The sequence below is a fragment of the Ochlerotatus camptorhynchus genome, unplaced genomic scaffold (assembly GCF_037179485.1).
Source record: "Ochlerotatus camptorhynchus isolate MF236.1 unplaced genomic scaffold, CSIRO-AGI_Acam_v1.1 ptg000155l, whole genome shotgun sequence".
NCBI lineage: Eukaryota > Metazoa > Arthropoda > Insecta > Diptera > Culicidae > Ochlerotatus > Ochlerotatus camptorhynchus.
The window spans coordinates 752,592-777,259 of NW_027040645.1; positions in this window are offsets into that span (position 1 = coordinate 752,592).

The following is a 24,668-nucleotide window of genomic DNA, read 5'->3' on the forward strand; positions in this document are numbered from 1 at the left end:
CTTATGTATTGTGTCCTCGACGTGGAAGCATCGTAGTCTGATCTGCAAATTCATCTTTCCTGGTTTTTGTCCAGGGGCAGAACGCCAATGCTTCCGGAAGTGGAGGCGTAGCACCGGAACACACTAGCACGACGCTACAGCAACACAACTATTCAAACAAAATTCTAGCCCGGGAACTTTCACAATAATTCACAATATTGAAACACTGATAAATTAATCATAATGAATCTATATACACATGATAATAATAAAAACGAATAACTTTTTGCCTTAGTACAAGCCAAAAAGCACGCGGAAAATACGGAATTTGTGACAGCGAAATTAAAACCGACCGTTTGCGGGCAGAGCCTACTGCGCACCTTCCGTGATGGGAAAAAGAAGTTTCCTTAAAACAGTCGCCGAATATTGATACCGAGCATGTAATCCTATGTCAAATCTACGGTCGGGTTTTGGATACAACCTCTTACTTTTTTTAAGGCTCAATCAATCCCACCTCGTCAAACATTAGACCTGCTTACTATTTCGCCACTGAATTTGACTGTACTTTATGTAAATAAGCTTCTTAAAATTATACATCTTCCTGGCGATTCATTGAGGTTTAGGCAATGCATTTTAACCATATTCTGGGTTTGTTCGAAATTAAAACATTACTCATAATTGGGATAACTGTTTTAAGCGTGTTTAAATAAAACATCTGTCAAAACAATGATTGTTTTTTAGGTTTTTGTGACCTTATTTGTTTACGGAGCACCCCATCTCACAATTGACCCCTTTGTCAAGCAGTTTTGGCGTGACTTTCTACCAGCAATTTCACAAAACTGGACCAAATAATTTCTATTTTTTTATGAAACGTACAAATGTTGGCTACTTTTCTCGAGGTTCTAGAAGACAAATCTAAAAATAATGATTTATTTCAAAGTTCGAGTGGTAGTAAACGTCATCTTAAGTGCTCGAATAAAGTGGTTAATTACATTGGAGCCTGGTGAAACAGTAACGTCCATTGATGCTGGCAAGTTACAACCATCCCGAGAGCATTTGCATCATATACTTTTGTTTTGATTTCCAAACCTCTAATGCGTCGCTCCGGTGGTCTTCCTAATGCACCATTAACCATGTTCGATTAATTTTCCATACTATAATTCACTTTCGATCATTGTTCCGGTACTTTTCCAGATGCACTATTAATTACTTTCGATCTCCGGAGGTCCTCCAGACGCCACATAATTCAAATTCGATCATTGTTTCGGTGGTCTTTCAGACTCACCTTTGACCAGGATTTTCGCAAACAATTTATGAACAACATGCTGACGGTCTTCCAGATGCGCCTTGGATTATTGCAAATCACAAATCATAAACATTCCGGGGTCTATAAGACGCTCCTTTAGGGGCTGTCCATAAACAACGAAGACAGGTTGGGGGGGGGGGGGTTTCAATTATCCACGGCCCATGCAAAATTATTTATTTTTGTATGGACAATTGTCTTCGCAAGGGGAGGGGGAGGGGTAAGAATGAAAAAATTGTGTACGTAGTTAATGGACAGCCCCTTAGCAGGGCACAAACTAAATCACTGACACCAATATTTCGGTGGTCTTCTAGACACGCTATTGTATGTCGATTTCCGATGGATTTCGAGACACATCCATCTTTAAGTCAAACTGCACATTCTTCAGTGGTCTTTCGGACACACAATGTGTCATGCCAGTCTACGAAACGGTTTGGATCAATTCTCCGGTGATCTTCGATACGCAGTTTGCATCGTTCTCAGCCATAAACCAGAATTTGAACAATTAATATGAAATGCTTTCAATCAATGCTTTATGCCAAATATATGAGGTTTCCAGTCAAAGCTCCGGTGGTCTTCCAGACACACCTTGTGGCGTTTTCGAACCACAAACCAAAAATCTGCACAATGCTTTATGTCATAACACGCAATTCTTTCAATCGAACCTCCGGTGGTCTTCTAGACTAGTATTCCTATAAAAAGAGATTCGCGGCAGTGGCCATTTTGAGCCAATCGAGCAGCGAGAACTGTCAAACTATGAGTCAAACGAGTTGGAAAGTATTGTCATCGGGGGGAAATAAATTCAAACTAATAGCAAATATGTATTATAGCAGTAAAATGCGTATGGAATAAGACAGTTTTATGCATACTTAACAATTATACCCTTTGCTGATTGCATAGCTGCAACAGGACATTCCGAAAAATTCAAAAAGTGTGATCAATTGCACGATTACTTCCTCCACTCGAGGAGGCCAACAAGGTAACAGTTGAGCAGATGAACCGTTTGTTGGGCGGTAGATACTGCTGGACAGTTAAACGTGGGAACAATTTCCGACACTCCGTCGCCATCGGGCTTCTGAAGGAGGTCCCTTTTCGGTTTATCGACCTTGACTCAGAGCTTCCCATTTTTTGAGTTTGCTTGGAGGAACCAGCCAACATCACAATAGCATACGCATACCTGCCTTGTGGGAGATTAGCAAACCTCAACGGTCAAATCGACAGCATCTTCGATACCTACCTGAACCGTGTATATTTTTGGGTAACTTGAACGCGCACCACTCTAGCTGGGGGTGCCCCCGCTTCGATTCGAGAGGCTTCACACTGGTAGACAAGTTCGAAAGGGAGTATATGATTATCCTTAATGACGGATCGCCGAACTTTTTCAATGAACGACGATCGATGTAACTGCTGTTAGTCGTTCCCTCGCTGGACGAATGTGTGGAGTGGAGCGTCAATCCGGACCTCTACGGTAGCGATCATTACCCGGTTCAGGTGCAACTCTTTACCACCGCTATACTGGCAGCAACGCGGAGACCTCGGTGGCGCTATGACGAAGCCGATTGGGAGAGTTACGGTAAAACCTTCCAGTCGCTCCTTCAACAACGTAGCCCTGACAGCATCGAGAATCTCACTGAAGCAATAAACACAGCTGCGTCAGCAACCATCCCAAAAACCAGCAGTATTCCGGGGCGTAAAGCCCTCAGATGGTGGAACGAGGAAACGAAGAAGGCATTCAAGGCCCGGCGAAAAGCCCTTCGACGAGTCAAACGGCTTCCCATAGATGATCCAGATAGGGAAAACGTGCTCTGTACTTATCGAGAACGGCACAACCAGTGTCGCCAATTTTTCCGAGATGCCAAACGATCCAGTCCGAGATGCCAAACGATTGCGGGGTCGGAGACTGCAGCGCAGTGTACCTGTATATGCAGTGTGGCCGTACGGCGCTTGCCACTGAGGGCGTTGACCTTACCCTAGTGCTCCACCGAAGACTGAGAGGCATTTATACTTTCGAGGAAGTCCGTCGACTTCCACGTGAGAAATCGATGATAGACGTGTTTGTTTACAAATGCAATTACGCCCAAATCTCCAATCACTCCGGAAATAATATGGCCAATTTTTTTATGTTTTGTTTTTTTTCACTGATCCTCCTTCGAAAGGGAAGTAAAGCCGTTGGTCCCCGGTTCATTCATTCGGTGGGTCGATATGCAGGGTCCAGGTGTGGGAGCTACCCCAGGAAGGTAAGAACGTCGGGAGCATTGGTACTCAGTACGGAAAACAAGATCGACGGAAAAAAAATCAAGGAAAGAAACAGAAAATTGATTATATTTAGCAACTTCAGCTCAAACTGCAGCATACTCAAGTCTCAAGATTTTTGGAAATTTTACACTTATTTCCCGAAATTCACAAGTTTTGTTATTGTTTACATTTTTGTCCGGGTGAAAACGAGGGAATGGTTGGTAGTTATTTTTGCATTCATGGCCCGGGGAATGGACACAGCAAATCAATGCTAAAATAAAATTAACTATTTTGGCTTAATAATAGGATATTGTTATTTTTATAATAGTTGCAGGATTATTAAAACCAAAAGATTTCTATTTTGAATTTATGTGAATAAGTATTATTGAAACAACAAAATGCAATATAATTTCAACCGGAATTGTTTGTTTAAATACAACTAAAGTTTTTTTTTGGTTCAATGCAAACAATTTTCTGTCCGTGTAGTAGAAGCAACGGGAAATCAGCCGGCCCAGACGAGATCGGCTACCCGCTGCTCAAGAATCTGCCTGCTAATCGTAGCCACAGGTCAAACTCCGGGCGAACGAGGATTAGAGCCCAAGCAGGGGTTTCCGCCGTAGCCAGATGGGCCGCTTTGAAAGGTTTTCAGCTGTCTGCTGGAAAGAGCGCTAGGTGCCACGTTTGCCAGTACCAACATCGGGTCTGCGGACCTTTCATAAAGATCGGTAATCGAGCTATCCCATAGAAGAAAGCTGTGCTGGGGGTTGACATTGACCGGTCGCTGAGTTTTGATCAGCACCTTCAAAGAATCAAGGCCAGCTGTCACAGCAGGATCAACCTCATCCGCACAATCTCCCGTCCCCACCGGTCCAACAACAGAGAAGTACGTTTCTGTGTTGCCCGGGCCATCGTAGACAGTCGGCTGATGTAAAGGGTGATACGGTCAAAATTTGGTCAAGGGAAAACGCGTGTAAATCGGTGAAATCGTTTATTTAAAAAATCAAATTAAATTTCTTTTTCAAGTTCAATTAGTATAAAATTCAGGAAAAATATTCAGTTAGGCTTCCGCTTTTCCAAATCCGAATTGCCGGGCCTTACGCTTGACCCCTGCCATCAGATTTTGTACAGCCACCTTGTCCACCTTCTTCGCCGCAGAAAGCCAGTTTGCCTTGAACTGCTGCTCGCCCTTAGCAGTTTTTTTTGGTCTTCTTTAGGTTCCGCTTCACAATAGCCCAGTATTTCTCAATTGGGCGGAGCTCTGGCGTGTTGGGAGGGTTCTTGTCCTTGGGAACCACCTGCACGTTGTTGGCGGCGTACCACTCCATGGCCTTTTTACCGTAATGGCAAGATGCCAAATCCGGCCAAAACAGTACGGAACAACCGTGTTTCTTCAGGAAAGGCAGCAGACGTTTATTCAAACACTCTTTCACGTAAATTTCTTGGTTGACAGTCCCGGAAGCTATGAAAATGCTGCTTTTCAAGCCACAGGTACAGATGACTTGCCAAACCAGATATTTCTTTGCGAACTTTGACAGTTTCATGTGCTTGAAAACATCTGCTACCTTTTCCCCTCCCTTTTGCCGTATAAAACTCCTGTCCCGGAAGCTGCTTGTAGTCGGCTTTGACGTAGGTTTCGTCGTCCATTACCACGCAGTCAAACTTCGTCAGCATCGTCGTGTACAGCCTCCGGGATCGCGCTTTGGCCGTCGTATTTTGTTTATCATCGCGATTTGGAGTCACTATCTTCTTGTAAGTCGATAGTCCGGCTCGTTTTTTGGCTCGATGCACGGTTGTAGACGATACACCCAGCTTATTTGCGGCATCTCGGAGAGAGAGGTTAGGGTTTCGCTTGAAACTACCGGCAACTCTCTTTGTCGTCTCAGCGGTTCCCCAAACACTTTAATTACATTTGTAACGGTTGATTTGGCAACTTTTAGCGATTTTGCCAACTTTGCGTGCGAGTAGCTCGGATTTTCGCGATGCGCGAGCAAAATTTTGATACGCTGCTCTTCTTGCTTGGACGGCATTTTGACAACTGAAGAGTGAATTCCAAAATCAAAATAGGAGCAACATTCTACACACACACACCTTCAAAATGAGGGGTGTCCAGGTTTTTTAAATGCAAAATTGAAAGAAATACGTCAAGTTGATATTGACCAAATTTTGACCGTATCACCCTTTATGGACTCGAGCTGACCTGCATCGCAACTGACAAGGCAATACAAATACTCGCTCCGGTATACAATAGCTACACGTGCATAATCTCCGGTCACCTATCCTGGACGCCAGCCGATGTCAGTTGTGTCGAAGCCGGTACTCTCCCTTTCCGGTACGGCATCTACGCAGCCATTGTCAACAAAGCCGCTTTTCAGCAAATACCGCCGGAAACGGCAGAATCTGCCTCCTCAGCGAGGGGGACAGAGTTCTCCGTACAATCGCCAACGCAAAGCTCCCCCCAGTGGCCAAGATTCACTGGTACGGAGATAAGATATGGCAATCTCCCGCACCAAACATCGACAGAAGTTCAGAGCCGGGGACAATTCCATAGCTCTTAGGAGATCGGTAGCAGAGCTGACCGGATTGTACCCAAACTACATGCATCGTTACACGGACGGGTCAAGATCGAGAGCTGGAGTCGGAATGGGAATCGCTGGTGACATTTCCCCAACGAGTAGAAGTCTGCTGAAACAATGTTCGGTGTTATCGGCCAAAGCTCTTCATGCCGTCACGGTTCCCGCGGATTGCCAAATCCTGATCCTGTCGGACTCCCACAGTGTTATTCAGGCTCTTTCGCTGGATGTCCCGGTCCACCCTTGGATCCAGGGTATCCTGAAAGTTGCACCACCAAACACTACCTACACATGGGTTCCCGGACACTGCGGGATTCCAGGGAACATTGAGGTGGCCTCAGGCCAGGTCAGGCCCATCTGGTCCTCGGTACTCGCACAAGGTACCGTTGCAGGACGTGAAGAGATAGATCACTTGCACAGTGCGGACAGCGTGGGCAACGGAATGGTCCATTGCCAGACTTCCGTTTATTAGAAAAATTAAAGGCGACATCGGAAAGTGGACGGACCTCGCAAACATGCGAGATAAGAGGATTTTTTCCAGACTCCGGACAGGACATTCCCTAATCTCAAAGGATTTCAGTAGAGGACCCTTCAGGAAGACCTGTGAATTCTGCCATATCCCTTCGATGGTGGAGCACGTGTTATGCGTATGTCCACAATTCGAGCACCTTCGTTGCCTCCACGGACTGCCTGCCAGCGTACGGGACACGCTAGCAGACGTGCCCTCAACTCAAGCGCTTTTTAAAGGTGGTGAAGCTATACTGAAGGATTTAGCACCATCGATTCTTTCAGCCATCAGGACATCCCCGCTGGACAGGGCTCCCAAGGACCGCCTACAGTGGACCTATGTTTTGTTATTGGTTTTTTTTTTGTTGATTTTATATTTTGTTTTTCTTAAATTGTATCTTTTTCGTATGCTGTTCACTGTGTTATTGTACTAGCTGTTTATATTTTTAGCTAAATAGATTTGCAAAAGCCTCAAATTCCAATATCAATCTGAATAAGAAATTAACCAGTAATAGACCCCCATACGGTACGAGAAAATACACAACTTAACAGCAGCAGTGACAATGTCACACATTTCCAAGGTCAGTTGTTTATAAACAGTTGCTACCGCGTCGTCAGGTGCTTCGCGAAAGGTCAAAGTAAACATTGATGAGTAAGCATCCTACATAGCCGTTCCTACCGCGAGGAGCATTAATTCTTGTTAAAAAAAAACAGACACCGACTTTCCAAGAGAAAAGCTATCTGTCTCGCTTTATATGTACATACTGGAGAAAAACTATTGTGTAGAGTTTAAGTAACAAATTCATGTATAAAAGGTTTCGAAGAATAAAGAATCGGGGCAGTTGTTCTGATGAGTTTATTATCCGAGGTTTGCTAGGTGCGGACGAGCACAGTTCCAACCTCAGGATAACTGATTCATCAAAGAGCTTTTTCCATACAGTAGAAATGGAATTGCACTGTCTTTCATTTTACGGAGAAAGAAAGACCACGCGAGTTGTTGCTCTACGTTGGGCACTTCAACACGGGAGTGAAACATGGATGCGCAACGGAGTATGGGCGCTTCAGATTATCAAAGGTAGAAGTAGCATCATACTCAGGCAATGTGGCTGGGGACCTCTTTCTAAGGCTTTCCCACCCTTTACGGAGATGAACTAGCCTACGGCTAGAAATCTCTTAAATAAAGAATTAAAAAATTAAAAGATTCCGTTCTTATCGCTGGAGCACTTATTGTTTCCTTATTATAAGGAATGAGTGCACTGAAGACACCAAGACGATTAGAAGAATATTCGCACTTTTATCACTCTGTTTAATAACTGAAAACTAGCTTATTTGTCTAGTTCGTGTGAACTAAAACTGTACGCAATATTTCTGTTTTTTCAGCAATATTGGGGAAATGGCTCTTATGTTGGCCTATGGATCTAATATTGCGAACGCATATAATCCACTAGGGAAAATTCTGACGGCAGTCCAACATATTTTTTTTGCGAAGTTCAGCGTTTTCTGGAAACCGGTAAAAACTCACATTGTTACACTTTGTTGCAGTTCCACGACCACGGTTATGTGGACCGTACACGATTACTTTTATTGATAATAATCGTATTGTCAATACATTCAATATTGACGTCAATACATCGGTATTGAAAATATTTCTGTATTCACATCATCAATATTAATGTCAATAATTCCCCTTCCCTTCAATATATTGATACGTGTGGGGTTTGCTTTAGGGCAAAACATGGCAAGCCACAAGCCAAATTTCACATTTTGTTCGGACGAAACTGTATGAGAAATGTGAATCCCTTTATCACAGACCTGGCTGGATCGCCAATTTGAAATTCTGCCTTTTATTGAGGAATCCGATTGCAGGCGTCCACTCGCAATGACGGTACGATGAGGAAGAGGACGAGTGACGATCGCTGCGTGCTCTCGTAGTCTGCCGTCCCATCTGCTGAGGAGTGCGCAGGATTATGTTCGTAGTAAGTAGTGAGCGGTGATTCCTCTCACGCAAAGGACGGCTGTCCTGTGAAGGAAGATCCTAAGAAATTTAAATGTTCAAATTGTGGTGAAAACCACAAATCCAGTTTTTGGGAATGTAAGACTCGCAAAGCGATCCTACAATCTCGTTCTAAGCGACAGGTACGAAACACTCCTCGTACAAATTCCGCTGCTGTTAACAACGCTAAGCAAGGAACAAATTCTACATTTGTACTCTTAGGTACAAATATCATCCCTTCTTCAAATTGTTCATCTATACCTGCTCCCTTCGCAGCTAACAATGTTCAGCGAGTAAATGGAGCTACCTATGCTGCTATTGCAACGGGTATAAATCAAAATACGTAGCCAAGCCAACGTAAATTTTGAAAATTTTGACTGGAAGCATTACTGCTCCTAAAATGGAATTTTTGCAGCAATCATTAATTGACATGATTACTAATATGCTAAAAACTAACTCCATGTTTGATGCTATTTAAACTTGAGTAAAATTTGCGAACAATATCGTCATGACTTTGAAATTCAGTAGCAATTAAATATTTTAAATTGGAATGTTCGATCTTTTAAAGATAGAAGACGAGCTAATAAACTATTTGAGAGTTCATAACGTGCATATTGCCGTTATTACTTAAACGTTCGTTAAACCTGACCATAAGGTTATTTCATTTATCGAAATGATCCTTTTGATGACGTTGCCATCATTGTTCATAGACGAATCAAACATAAACTTCATTTGAAACCAAAGTTTTTGAAACTTTGCGAGTTTCTGTAGAAACAAATTTTGGACAACATACGATTATAGTTGCCTATTTCCCATTCTAATGCGTAGGCCAGCAAAAAATTTTTTTCAAGGGTGACCTTCAGAAACTTACATAGGTCTAAATTCATCATTATTGGTAATTTTAATGCAAGAGACCGCTCATGGAATAATGTTCAAAGCAATTCAAATGGTAATATTCTGTTTGATAATTGTTCTGCATGTTATTAAACTATCAATATCCAAACAGCTTGTTCGCCGAAAACCCACCCGAAAAAAAAAAAATTACAGTGAAATTTTCAGTGGAAACAATGCTCTAACATTATTATTTATTGTCGACAATAAAAATGATTGTTATAATGTTGTACCCTTCCGAAAACGGCAAAACTGCTACCTAGCTGTACAATGAAAGTACATAATAAAATGTTGTTACAATGATTTTTATTGTATTTTTCATTTATTTTATTGTTAACATGATTCGATCACGAACAATAATGAACAACTCTATTACAATAAAAATTGTTGTTACATTAAATATTGGTGTGTTTTCATTGTGGGTTACTACACTGAAACAAATCGACATGTACCGTTTATTGGATCCATCTTATAACATAGCAATGTCAGCAGATTTATTCATTCTATGTGATGATTGATAGATTCCATTGGATTATCACTTAAAAACTATGACTGCGATATGGAATGATTTCTATCGTAATTTCACATACTTAGTACTTGATAATACTTTGCTTCGAACGTGGTTAGCGATAGGTAATAAGTATATGAATATTGTCTGATATATTTCATGGTGAAAAACTGTTGATATGTCATGGGTGGGAACAGACATCTAGAAACTAATGGAAAATCATATAAGTTTGCACTATGAGAAAATCCAGTAAAATATACCTGTTTTCATGATGAATATTGCTCACTAAAATCTATATCTTATAAGATAATGATGTATATTTTATTGGAGTTGCTTTTAATGATTTTTGACGTTTGTTGATATGTCGCGTGTAAACAGACATGAAGAAACTATTGGACTGTCGTTTAACTTTGCAGTATAGGAAAACATGTATATCTCATTGGAATAGCTTCCTTTGATTTTTGAGGTTTAAAGATTGTAAACAGATCCATCCCAATCATTCAATAGTCATATAGATATGCCTTATAAGAAATCCAACAGCAAACGTTTGTTTTTGCATGTTTTTCTGGGCTGAATATCGCTCCGAATAAAATACATCTTACATGATTGTTCTTTATAAATTATTGAAACAATTTTCAACGATGTTATCGTACACTCATTAAAATGATTAGTTGAACTAAATACTACTAACAACAATGATACTGTATTGAATAATCTTTGTTTGTTTCCGGAAAAGAATGTATTGAGATTGAAAAAAAAAATGATTCTACTGGAATATTTACTTTGCTATGATTCTAATTGTAAGCCTTCTACACGGCTAATTCAGATTCCAGCCATAGTACTCGAACTTCATGAACCAGTTACATCAACTTATATAATTTAGTCGTTGATTTATTGCACACAGGTGCATTAAGAAAGATTTGAACAAACCACACCACCGAAACGGAACATAAATTTGTCAGTGCTATTTGTCTTCACTCTAGCAAAACGAGCATAACGTTGCACTGCATTCCATGTCGGGAGAGCTGTTCTTACTTCATGCTATTTGAACGAGCTCAATCTTGAAGTCAGCCGTGGCCCAGTGAAATCGAGCGCAGACACCGAAAGCATCACACCTCAACAGTCCTTGATCGAATCCCAAATCAGCTACAATAAAAAAAAGGCACAACTGTGAAAGCTCCCACTGCCTGATGTTTATTTTTCGATTTATTTTTAGAAATCGATTAAATATATGTGTTAAAAGAAGAAGTAAATTTCATGTGATTTTCACACAAACTTTACTTCGATTGATTTATGACACATATATTATATTGTGGTGAAAAGTGTAGCTTATGCTTATGGGTTTCAAATCCATTTCAGTTAATTATTATAATTTGATCGATTTTCATTTATCATACGACGATCATATAAAAGTTACCAAATTATCAGCATTGTAAATGTATCAGATAAATATTCATATAGAATTTACCTGGCACATTTTCAATCATATAATTTTCAATGGATTATCTTATAGCGCAAATTTATAAGATTTCCACATAACAGGAATATGTCATATTGGTTCAGTGTACACGAACAATAAAAATAAATCTGATTGAAGCATGCAGACTATGAGAGGGTCAGCAACACTGCCAATGTAATCAAGATAGGCGCTGCTCGTATGGCTCTTACTTTGACAGTTCGTGTGGCTCTATTCGTTGCCAAGTCAATTGAACGCCTACGACCAGATCGGTTTGAGTTGAACTCACCTCTCCTGCCTCATCTAAATCCCGCTTAATGCAGACCTTTTCCGTGCAGTCAATAATCATACAATAATAATAAAACAATCCACCACTTGAAGATGTCAGGAAATAACTCTCAGGTGGAAGCATATTTCATGGGCGATTCTCTCCAGTTGAATGCATTAACTTATCAACGACGCTCAACCACCAAGGGGACGTGACCTAGAGAGATCGAGTACAGGGGAGTTGGCTTCCATTTCTCACAAGTTCCGGATCGAATCTCAATCCATATCCAGTGTTAAAAGGACTCACCCGTAACAGACATACATACCACCCCCTCCCCTTCCCGGGGCGATGTATTATTTTTTCGATTTATTTTTAAAGTCGATAAAGTAGATCTGTCAAGCCAACACAGACACTCTAAAGTACACTGTTATTTTTTTAATCAATAAATTTGCCAACCAACAGTAAAATAACAATAATATATAATGTTATTGAAAAAGAATTATATGGGAAAATCACGAAAATTTCATTGTTAAGATACTTAACAACCCCCCTTTTTTATTGTAAATTTTCCATTTACCATGAAATTTACTGTTTTGTACAACATAAATCAAGGTAAATTTATTGTAGACGTAACAATATAAGTCATAATTAATACAATAATTTTCGTCTTATTGTTACATTGTTTTTTATTGTATTATTGTTGTTATTTTTTTTCGGGCATCCATTTGATTCGGCGATTTGACGTGAAGTGAAAAAACTTATTACTACCAGCAGCACGGTTGCTGCGATGATTTCTGTTTTTCGGTCGTCGCTGTGTCGCTGCCAACTTTGACGCAAAAAAACGAAAACGCACAGCGATGAAGCGTCCACCATTTTATTTTAGTCAGTAATGAGATTGAAGTTGAAGAACCATCATGTAATTTTTCGGAGTTCTTTTATTAAATAAGTTACACTAGTAAAAATTCAATGATTATTTTTATGTGTCCCACACATGATTTTTTGCAATGTGGTAAACAAATGATATATATGTGTCGGACACATAGTTCTTATGTGTACACATACAATTCATGTGTAACCACACATACTATTTATTTAACTCATACATTTCATGTGTACTTATGAGTGGATTCTGTTTATGTGTGGACACATGAAAATCATGTGGAATTTTACATGGTAACTCGCCAATAAAAATGTGTCGAATTTTATCAGTGTATGTTAAAACAGTGCATTTTTATTTCAACGATACAGTCCATTTAGTCGGCCGATCGATGGGATTGGTCCCAACATTGGTCCATCGAGCCGGATGCGATCTGGAAATCCGTAATAAGTGAGAGTGTTACACGGGGCTCGGACGTCGCGAGTTTCACCGGTTCCGCCACGGTATTTCGAGAACATTCGTGAATCAGTACCGTAGTACGTGTAGAAAAGAAAAAAAAAAACGCGTGATGAAAACATTTGTAGTGCGAGTGCAAAAACAGCGTTAATTGACTTGAGTGCGGCCATTTTGTTCGAGTGCTTTCCAAAGCGTGGGAACGCTCCTTTGGATATCAGTTCCACTGGTAGTCCAATGACGGATAACAGTTCCATTGTTTTTCCGTAACATTCATGTGGCGAGCGCTGTTGGGCAGTTAAGACGCTGAGCGAGAAGATTCGGTCGAGCAAGAGGAAACCTCCGAAAGCATCGGAAAGGAAACACCGGATTCGAAGCGGAAGAAGCCCGAGAAGAAATTCAAAATGGCGGAACAGGAGTGGAAAGCATTGATCAACAAACGTGGTCAGGTGAAAGCGAAAGTCTCATGAATCTGGAACGCTATCCAGGTTGCAGAAGGCGAAGAGCTGGCAATATCCCAGCAGCAGCTGCGTGTCCACCAGAGAAACGTCGAAAAGTACTACGGTGAGTACAATGACATCCATGACAAAATCACGCTATTAGCTCAGGACAAACATTTGGAAGCGCATGAAGGGAAACTAGTAGAGTTTGAGGACGTCTACAATAAAACCCTAGTGCAAATGAAACGCTAATGGATGCTCACGCAGTAGTAGCTGCAGCTAGGCAACCGAATCCACTAGGAGGGTTGGTTCAGCCGGGACAGCCACAATACGTGATCCATCAGCAATCCTTGAAAGCACCGTTGCCAAGCTTCAACGGTAAATATGAGAACTGGCCCAAGTTTAAGTCAATGTTCCAGGACATCATGAGGAATTCGCCAGATTCTGATGCTGTTAAGCTTTTCCATCTTGAGAAGTCATTGGTTGGCGAAGCAAACGGCATTTTGGACGCCAAGACAATCCAAGACAACAATTACGAGCAAGCCTGGAGGATCCTGGAGGAGTGGTTTGAAAATAAACGGCGAATAATCGATATCCATATTGAAGGGATATTGGTGCTTAAAAAAGTTGTGAAGAAATCATCGAAAGAGTTGCGGGAATTGATCAGTGAGTGTACACGTCATATCGAAAATTTGCGGTTCCATGGTCAGGAGCTTACAGGTGTGTCTGAACTGATCGTGGTACATATTCTGTCCTCGGCACTGGACGAAGAAACACGCGAGTTGTGGGAGGGATCGATCGAACACGGTGAATTGCCTAAATATCAGGAGACGATTGATTTTTTGAAGAAGAGATGCCTTGTACTGGAACGATGTGAAGTTAACAAGCCAGCTGTGTCAGCTACCAAGCGGGAATTTCTAGAGCACCACCGTCACTGAAAAGTTCAACGAAGGTGTCTGCTGCAATGTCAACAAACCATGAAATAGTGTGTGAACTGTGTGGTGGACCTCATCTGAACTTTAAGTGCAATTCTTTCAAAAGCATGAGCGTTGCACAGAGGTATGCAAAAGTGAAACAAGCAAAGGTGTGCTTTAATTGTTTGCGAAAGGGACATCGAAGCTCGACGTGTACATCTGAGCGAAGCTGTTCCAAGTGTAGTGCTAAGCATCACACTATGCTACATCCAGAAGAGGAGCATTCACACCAAACGTCCCAATCCAAGCAGGAAGAAAGGACAACTGGTGGTGACGCTCAAGCTAAAGGTTCAACTGGGGGGTCAAGCGATTCTGTGCCGGTAGGACCGAGTAGCAGTGGATCAGTCACAACATCGTGCTTCAGTGGTGGAATGTTGCAGTCAACCAAGCAGGTGTTTCTGCAGACAGCGATAATTGACGTTGTGGATAAGTATGGTCGATTGCATCCATGCCGCACGTTGTTGGATTCGGGTTCGCAGGCTCATATTTTGTCGGAGTCGATGGCAAGAGTTCTTGAGCTGCTGGCAATCAAATGCAATGTTACAGTCGTTGGAGCCAGCGCAATGAAAACACAAGTCACAAAGGGAGTACACGTAGATTTCTCGTCAAGGTACTCAAGCTACAGGGACCGAATTGAATGCCTGGTCTCAGAACGTCCAACCGGAACGATTCCTCAAGTAACAGTCAACGTAAGTCAATTGGACATTCCAAGCGGAATACAGTTGGCGGATCCACGGTTCTTCGAGCCAAAGGACGTGGATCTGATCTTGGCATCAAACTACGTCTGGGAGTTGCTGAGAACCAGTGAAGTGAAGCTGTCAAATGGAACTACTTCTCTCCGGGAGACCGACCTGGGGTGGATTATTACCGGTACCTTCGATCCATATACTCAGGTGAGTCAATCTGTTCTTCTATCAAACGTTGCATTGCACGATCCGCTGCAAGATGCTATTGAGAAGTTTTGGACAGTCGAAGAGGTCGGGGACTCATCACCACACAACAGTGAAGAAATGGAGGTTGAAAGCCACTTCCTAGAAACTCATCGTCGAGATGGTACAGGCCGCTTTGTAGTTCAAATGCCATTTAAGGACATTGTAAGTGAGCTTGATGACAATCGAGAGCTAGCGTTGAAGAGGTTTCTCCAGCTCGAAAAGAGGTTGTCTCGAGATCCAGAGTTGAAGCGAAAATATGCAGCGTTCATTGAGGAGTATGAAGCACTTGGACACTGCAAAGAGATTCGTGAGGAGGATGACTTGCCTCAAACGAAGAGGTATTACTTACCACACCACGCTGTGCTTAAACCATCCAGTTCGTCAACGAAGCTGAGGGTGGTTTTTAATGCAAGTTCAAAATCCACCAAATATTCGCTGAACGATGTTCGAAAGACTGGACCAACCGTACAGAATGATCTGTTCGCTATTTTACTACGATTCTGCTGCTACGTGTTCGCATTTTCTGGTGACGTGGCAAAAATGTATAGACAGGTTCGTGTCGGTGAAAGCCAGACTGCCTTTTTGAGAATCTTCTGGAGGCAGAATCCGTGCGATCCCATCCGAGTGCTTGAGTTGACTACGGTCACTTATGGGACGGCATCAGCACCATATTTGGCGACTAGGTGTCTTGTGTAACTGGCTGAAGTTGAAAAAGAGCGATTTCCAATCGCTTCCCAAGTGTTGAAAAAGGATGTATACGTAGACGACGTGCTGTCAGGAGCCGACACGGAGCACGAAGCCGTCGAACTTCAGAGGAAGATCACGACGTTGTTAGCTGAAGGTGGTTTCCCGATAAGAAAGTGGTGTTCAAATTCACAAGTGGTGCTTAAGAACATACCTGAAGAAGATCAAGAGAAACTTGTAAGATTTCAAGAGTGTAGTGCTAGTGAGGCGACGAAGGCCCTAGGTGAATTATGGGACCCACGAGGAGACAATTTGCTTTTTGTTGTTGGGCCCACCGAAGAAGAAGACAAACTGATTACTAAAAGGTATGTGCTGTCGACCATTTCGAAACTGTTTGACCCATTGGGGCTAGTGTCTCCGATGATAGTGATTGCTAAAACGATAATGCAAAAGTTATGGGCAAGTCGAATGAACTGGGACGATGAGTTAAATGGAGAAATTCTACGAGACTGGAATGACTTCCAACGCTCAATGCCTGAACTTAACCAAATTAGTGTGCCTCGTTGTGTTGTCGCCGGAGGTGCCACCTGCATGGAGATCCATGACTTTGCGGATGCTTCTCTTGTAGCATATAGAGCATGCATTTACCTGCGCTGTGTCATGGAGGATGGCGTGGCAAGTACGCGTTTGTTGTGTGCTAAGTCTAGAGTTGCACCATTGAAGGAAGTGACCATTCCGAGGATGGAGCTTCTTGCTGCTCTTTTACTATCTCGTCTTGTCGTGAAGGTAATTGACACTATTCAGCTGAAACCGTCAGCTACTGTGCTTTGGTCAGACAGCCAAATAGTGTTGGCTTGGTTGAAGAGAGCACCTGGTACCTTGGAAGTGTTCGTTCGTAATCGAGTAGTGCAAATAAACGTCCTCACCGATGCTTATGCGTGGAAGTATGTACGAACTAGTGACAATCCTGCTGATATCGTGTCACGAGGCCAGTTGCCAGCCGCTTAAGGAAGAACAATTTGTGGTGGTATGGGCCTAAATTCTTGCAAAAGCCAGAATACGTAGTGGAAAAACCTTACCCAATATTAGAAAGTGAGATTCCCGAACTCAAAACTGTCGTCGTTGCTGATTCAGTGTGCATCGAGAACCTTCTGCCCGTGTTCATGAAATTCAGCAACTTTCGGAAGTTGCAAAAGTTTGTCCACAACTGCAGAAGCCACGTCAACAACCAACCGAAGATCGTTCTGAAGTACCTGACGATTCCTGAAACAATAAACGCATTGAAGTGTATTATCAAAGTAATTCAAATGACAGAGTTACCTGAAGAAATTAGAGCTGCCGAGAGAAACGAACCATCCAAGCATCTTGCGAATTTGAGTCCCATTCTTGATGAGGAGGCTTTGTTACGAGTTGGAGGACGGCTGGAAAATGCTAGCCTTCCTTTCGAAACCAAGCATCAATTGATTATTCCAGCGCATCCAATAACCGATTCATTAATTCGTTCGTTGCATGTTGAGAATATGCACGTTGGTCCGACCGGTCTAATTGGAATTGTTCGTCAGAGGTTCTGGCTTCTGCGTGGACGATCAGCTGTACGAAAAATAACACGTCGTTGTTTGAACTGTTTCCGTGTCAAGCCATCGGGTATCCAACAATTGATGGGAAATCTACCTGGAGAACGAGTAAACATCGCCGCTCCATTCGAGTATACCGGAGTGGATTATGCTGACCCTGTAACAGTTAAGCAAGGAAAATACCGACCGAAGGTTGTAAAGGGTTACATCGCCGTGTTTGTCTGCATGGCAACCAAAAACATACACTTGGAGCTGGTATCCGAGCTAACTGCCGAAGCGTTCATTGCTGCCTTGGAACGTTTCATCAACCGTCGTGGGCTTGTGCGAAAAATGTTTTCCGATAACGGAACTAATTTTGTGGGGGCATCACATGAGCTTCATGAGTTGTACCAACAATTGCAAAGTGATGTGCAGTGCCAGAAAATAAATGATGTCTTGCTGCCTAAGGAAATAGAGTGGAACTTCATACCTCCGAGAGCACCAAATTTCGGTGGTTTATGGGAGGCTGGGGTGAAAAGCGTAAAAAATCACCTGAAGAGGACACTACAGAACGCAGTACTTAATTTTGAGGAGTTTTCTACTGCCTTAACGCACGTCTAAGCGTTATTGAATTCACGGCCACTATTCCATGTGTCTGAGAATCCGAACGAACCGATGCCAATCACACCAGCTCATCTACAGATTGGCCGATCATTGCAAAGTGTTCCGAAGCCTTCCTGCCTGAGTACACCGGACAATCGTCTGTCTCGTTGGAGATACTTTGACAAACTCAAGGAACATTTCTGGGGCCGTTGGTCTCGGGAATATTTAACGACACTGCAGACTCGTGGTAAGTGGACCACGAAGACTTCAAACGTACAACCCGGAACACTTGTGTTCTTGATTGAGGATAATCTTCCACCGCAAACCTGGAAGATGGGAGTAGTTATCAACACTTACCCAGGAAAAGATTCTTTGATTCGTGTAGTGGATGTAAAGACTTCTTCGGGAATCTTCAAGCGATCAATTTCAAAACTGGCTCCATTGCCAATCGAGGACAACGAGAACCTGACTTCAGCTTCGCAGCCGCGGGGCAAGATGTTCGCCGAAAACCCATCCATTTGATTCGGCGATTTGACGTGAAGTGAAAAAAACTTATTAGTACCAGCAGCACGGTTGCTGCGATGATTTCTGTTTTTTGGTCGTCGCTGTGTCGCTGCCAACTTTGACGCAAAAAAACGAAAACGCACAGCGAGGAAGCGTCCACCATTTTATTTTAGTCAGTAATGAGATTGAAGTTGAAGAACCATCATGTAATTTTTCAGAGTTCTTTTATTAAATAAGTTATGTTAAAACAGTGCATTTTTATTTCAACGATACAGTCCATTTAGTCGGCCGATCGATGGGAATGGCCCCAACACAGCCCAACATGCTTTTCTTCAGAAATCCCTTTACTATTGATTTGGTCTTAACTGATTCATGTCAACTTTGTAGCCAATTGGTTACCCATATTGATTTCGGGTCTGATCACCTTCCAATAATTTTTGAAATATCCCAAGAAATAATTTCTAATCCCAACAGCACTACTTTCAATTACCATAGAGGATTACCATGGGAGCAATATCGAACATTTATGGAATATAAGGGAAATGTCTCTAATGTTGGCCTATGGATCTAAGATTGGGCCCATCGCTAAAAATCTACTATTTATCAATTTTATCTAGGTGAACGCGTTAATGGGACGTTACTAATGAATATTTTTGGTTGCTATTGAAAACTTAGTCGATTGCTGAATTTATGTATGGGCCCAAATTAGGGACACTGAGGCCAACATTACCTGCATTTCCCCTACATAGCTATGATACAAACATTCCTTTGCAAACCAAAGGTGATGTTAATTATGCTCTTGAATCTCTGACTACTTCTATAGTTGAAGCTGATTCAGTACCGAGGTTAAATTCGATTCAATTATAATAGACAACGATCTTCAGCTTTTGATTCGTCTTAAAAATGTCCGTAGGAGGAAATATCAAAGAACACGCGATCCTGCCATGAAAGTTATCTGGCGGAATTTGCAAAAACAAATTAAAAAACAATTTTCTGCCCTGAGGAACAAAACTTTTTAAATTAATGTTTCTTAATTAGACCCGAATTCGAAATCCCTTTGGAAACTCCCAAAATAAAAATAAAACCGCAAAAGCCTATTCCGGCGGTTAAAGAAGGTGGTACATTCTGATCACAAATTCGGAAAAAGCTCAGAAACTTGCTAAGCAATTCGAGAGTTCCCATGATTTCAGTTTGGGTCTTACTTGTCCTATTGAGAATCAGGTTGCTCGGGATTATCTGAATATTTTCTCTCGGGAAAATATTTTTGATAATTCCTGGGAGGCTGGATAGATCTATAACTAAAAAGTTTCATAATATGAAAGCTCCAGGTGATGATGGAATTTTCTTTATCCTCATCAAAAAAAACTCCTAGAGAGTACGTAGTCTTTTTTGGTAAAATTATTCAACAGATGTTTCCATTTGGCATACTCTCCTGATAAATGGAAAAATGCAAAGTTGCTCTAATTTTAAAGCCGGATAAAAATCCAGCAGAAGCTTTTAGCCACCGTCCAATAAGTTTGCTTTCTTCAATAAGTAAACTTTTTGAAAGATAGCTTTAAATAAAATGATGCTTCGTATCAATACGAACTCAACTTTTGCAGATGCACAGTTTGGATTTCGCCATGGGCATTCAACTACTCATCAACTCTTAAGAATTACCAATTTAATTCGTTCAAACAAATCTGAAGGCTGCTCAACTAGAGTTGCTCTAGACCTAGAAAAAATCAGTCGACAGTGTTTGGCATAAAGGTTTGATTGCTAAATTAAAAAAGTTTAATTTTCCACTCTATATTATGAAATTAGTTCAGAATTATTATACTGACAGAACTCTGCAGGTAAAGTATCAAAATTACAAAACTGTTATTTGCGTTATTTGCAGTAGACAGCAGAAAGTTTAGATATTTTCTCTTCTTATTTACAAAAATTGAGGGCATTCTTGCCAAATGTATCAAATGAGGGAAATGTATGTAATGTCGGCCTAAGTGTCCCTTATTTGGGCCCATACATAAATTCAGCAATCTACTAAATTTTCAATAGCAACCAAAAATATCCATTAGTACCGTCCCAATGCCGCGTTAATCTAGATAAAATTGTTAAATAGCAGATTTTTAGCGATGGGCCCAATCTTAATCAAAAGATGTATTTAGAATCAGGATTAATAGAATTGGGTTTCTGATTCAAAAACTTATCATCTAATATTCGATCAGGACAAAAGAAAATTTTGAATATATTATTAGAAAAGGACAAAAATCAGGTGACACTAGAAAGATTAGGGCCAAACTTTATTTTAAATTCATCGAATGGGCTAACAATCCCGAAACGCACAAATGGCCGCATTGATGCAGCAATCATTAAACTTATTGATTTTGAGTCTTCATTAGAACAGAAATTCCAGAGAAGCACTCACAACCAGAAAATTAACTATTACACCACAGATAAATGGTTCGATCGTCACAACGATTCATTTAAAGGAAGATATAATTATGAACATAAAAGATACAAATTGGGGTTACCTATATATTTCTAAAGAATGTAGCATATGCATCTTATGAATATCCGTGGTGGTTTTCATCAGGAAAATTTATAGCAGGTGTTATAATTGTTGGAGTGTTAGCATGTTGTTTTAAAGGAAAAATGACATGTTGTGGTAGAAAATATATAATAGATGAAGAAACGACTGTGCAGAAATACAACAATGACAACAATCAAAGAACAGACTATGCCAAAAACAGCCCACTGAATAGAATGATGTCTTGCTATAGTACATACTGTGAATATATTGACATAAAAATGAATAAAAGTACGCTTAAAAAAACTTTCTTCACGAGGTTAGCTGTTATGCAAGTACTTGAAGTAAAATTGTTACAATTACCGTTTAAGTAAAATTGTAAAACGTTCTACACTGATTGACGACAAATAAATAAATAAATAAATATTTGAAAGCACACAGAAGTAAAAAATCGAAAAAAGGAAAAACACAGCAAAGGGTAAAAAGCAAAAAAGTATCAGAATCAAAAATAAAACTACCGGTATAGAAATGAATGAGCTATCGAAAACAATATTCTACGAACATCATGCGATGAAAAAAGATACAAAAGCAGAAATAACAAATGAAATCACATATGAAGATGAATACAATGGGGATAGTAAGAAAAAAAGAGATAAAAAAGTGAGAATTGATGAACTACAAGCATGCAAAGGACAAAATACAGACACAAAGACAGTGCATAAAGGATACACAACAAAAAATGTAAATGAAGCCATACAATCAGAGAACATGGCTGAAATAAAAAGGAACCGTAAAAAGAATACCTCAAATATTTCTATAATGTGAAAGAGACCAATGGAATGACTGGACAAGGGGAGTCGACACCCAGAATGTTGGAATATTATGAATATGAGTTTAGGAATAACTGGATTACAAGAATTACGGAGGTACTACGGCATAAAAACGATAAGTGATTGATTAAAGGAGGAATGTCATTGTGATATTGATACCTACAGCTAATTAATAACGAAAGCATGTGTCCATCAATACGGCAAGCGTAAATACCATTGGATATTGCGCATTGCAAAAACGTTTTGAATGGACCGAAGAGCTGGAAAAACCAGGATAGCTCTGCTATGCCTGTAAAGGGTATCAACGACACACAGATAAAAATAAGAGAGAGATGGATAAAAATACATGCGAAACGATGAATATTAAGGCATAAACCAGTACATTGAAAATACCAGCAGAAAGGAATAAAGGTAGAAAGGTGGAAAGTAACAGAGCATTTTTTTATATGGTACTTAAGTACGGCGTTACACTCCGCTTGAGAGTCTACGATAGATGAATTTATTCTTCAGAGATAAAATCAGATCTAATAGTATATTTGAGTCTAATTACAGAACCCACCGTTAAACCTCAGAAGTGAAAGGGGAGTTTTGCAGCAATTTCAAGACAGGAAAAAAAGTATAGGTGAGTAAAGCATTCGTGACAATCAGACTTGACAAAGACTATGACACAAAGAAAACTAGAGAAAACTTAAAAAAAAATACTAAACATAAATTGCTGCAGGGATAAATACAATTTTTACATAAAAAAAAACAAAAAAACGTTGATTAGCAAACGAACATAAAAGAGATCGAATAGGGAGCTAGGAGATTTTCCGAGAATACCGAGAGATGACAAGATCGGGCAACATCCGCTGGCATGGCATGACATAAGAAGTACCAGCATTCCGCTGAGGTGAAAAACGGGAACGACATTCTATAGGTTACACAAGGGGCACACAAATCATGAAGAAGATCAAAGATCAAAGGTATTGGGCAACATTGGTCAGACGGAAGACAACACGGATGCGGCACGAAGATACAGCGAGACAAAAAGGAAACGGGTCGAAACGAGGGGGAAAGACAATATTCCAAATAAAGGACGAGAGGAAATACAATGAGAAGAGCCAGAAATCACAATTCAAGTTACGTGACATGATGAGGAGACAACGACGATAATTATCAAAAAGTGCGTGAGGTCAAGACGCAACAGCTAGGTACACTGGGTACTGAACAAACGAGCGAGGGTTCATAATCTAAAAAACCCAGGAACGCGAAATTCCAACAAAAAAAAAAAAAACACAAAAATTTCATCTACGGCAGACAATATGAAAACACTACAACAACATTTAACAAGAATCGGCAATCAAACATGAACACGACAGAAAGCCAATTTACAAAACTCAAAACTAGGAATTCAATTAGACTCGTCAAGCGTCTAGTATGATTCCGACATTTCTACAAGCAAATAGAGTCCATCAAATCTCACAAAAATAAAATCCACAACCAAACACATCTAAAGTTTGGTGTGGGATCAATAGTATACACCAGACATCCAAATTGGTGAAATCACACATAAAGACATGCGTAAACGACGATTCAACATTTCATACGTTAATACCAAAGTTGTATCATGCAGCATAAAACAATTATCAACAACACCAAGGCCCAACGGACCCTGGGAACAGCAGGCGAAGACGAATTGCTCAACAGGCGAAATAGAGGAGATAGAAACAGAGTCACCAATAATTTATTTATTTCCATTTCGTCAAGCCAGTGTAGACTACATACAATGATTATTACAATGTTTACTTACATACTATGCATTAATTCTATTCTGTTTTAGCTTAGTGTGTATTTGCTGCTTGGACATAGTGATGTCAATAGTTCCGCAATGCAAATTATATAGGCGCATCATTCGATTGATTGGGCTATTTTTTGCATAGTTTGTTCTGTACGATGTTTCTGAAAATAAATTCCGTGTTCTAAGATATCGAAAAGGTGTGTAAAAATTTAATTGTGCGAGAATTTCTGCCGAATCTATGCGCATTGAAATAATGTCGTTGATGAAGAAAAGCATTGCAAATTGGCGGCGCTCCTTAAGTGTTTGTATATTGATGAGCATGCAGCGCGCTTCATAAGATGGTAATGGAAATGCAGTCCAATTCAATTTACGTAAAGCATATAAAAGGAATTGTTTTTGGACAGATTCTATGCGTTCTTCGTGTATGGAAATGTATGGATTCCATACTAGGTGGCAGTATTCCAGAATTGGCCTTACATATGTGGTATATAAAAGCTTAATAGTGTATGGGTCTTCGAAATTATGACTGAACCTTTTGATGAAGCCTAGCATTCTGTTTGCTTTACTAATGATAGTATTATAATGTTCTATAAAAGTTAGTTTGGAGTCTAGGATTACACCTAGATCTCTTACAATTTTGCTTTTTTCTACTATTTGGTTGCCTAATGATATTTCAATATGCGGTGTTTCAATTTTTCTGCTAAATGCTATTGCAGTACATTTTTTTACGTTCAGTTTAAGTAGACTTTTACTACACCAGGTGTGGAATATATTGATTTCATTCTGGAATTCTTCTGCATCGCTAGAATTACTTATTTC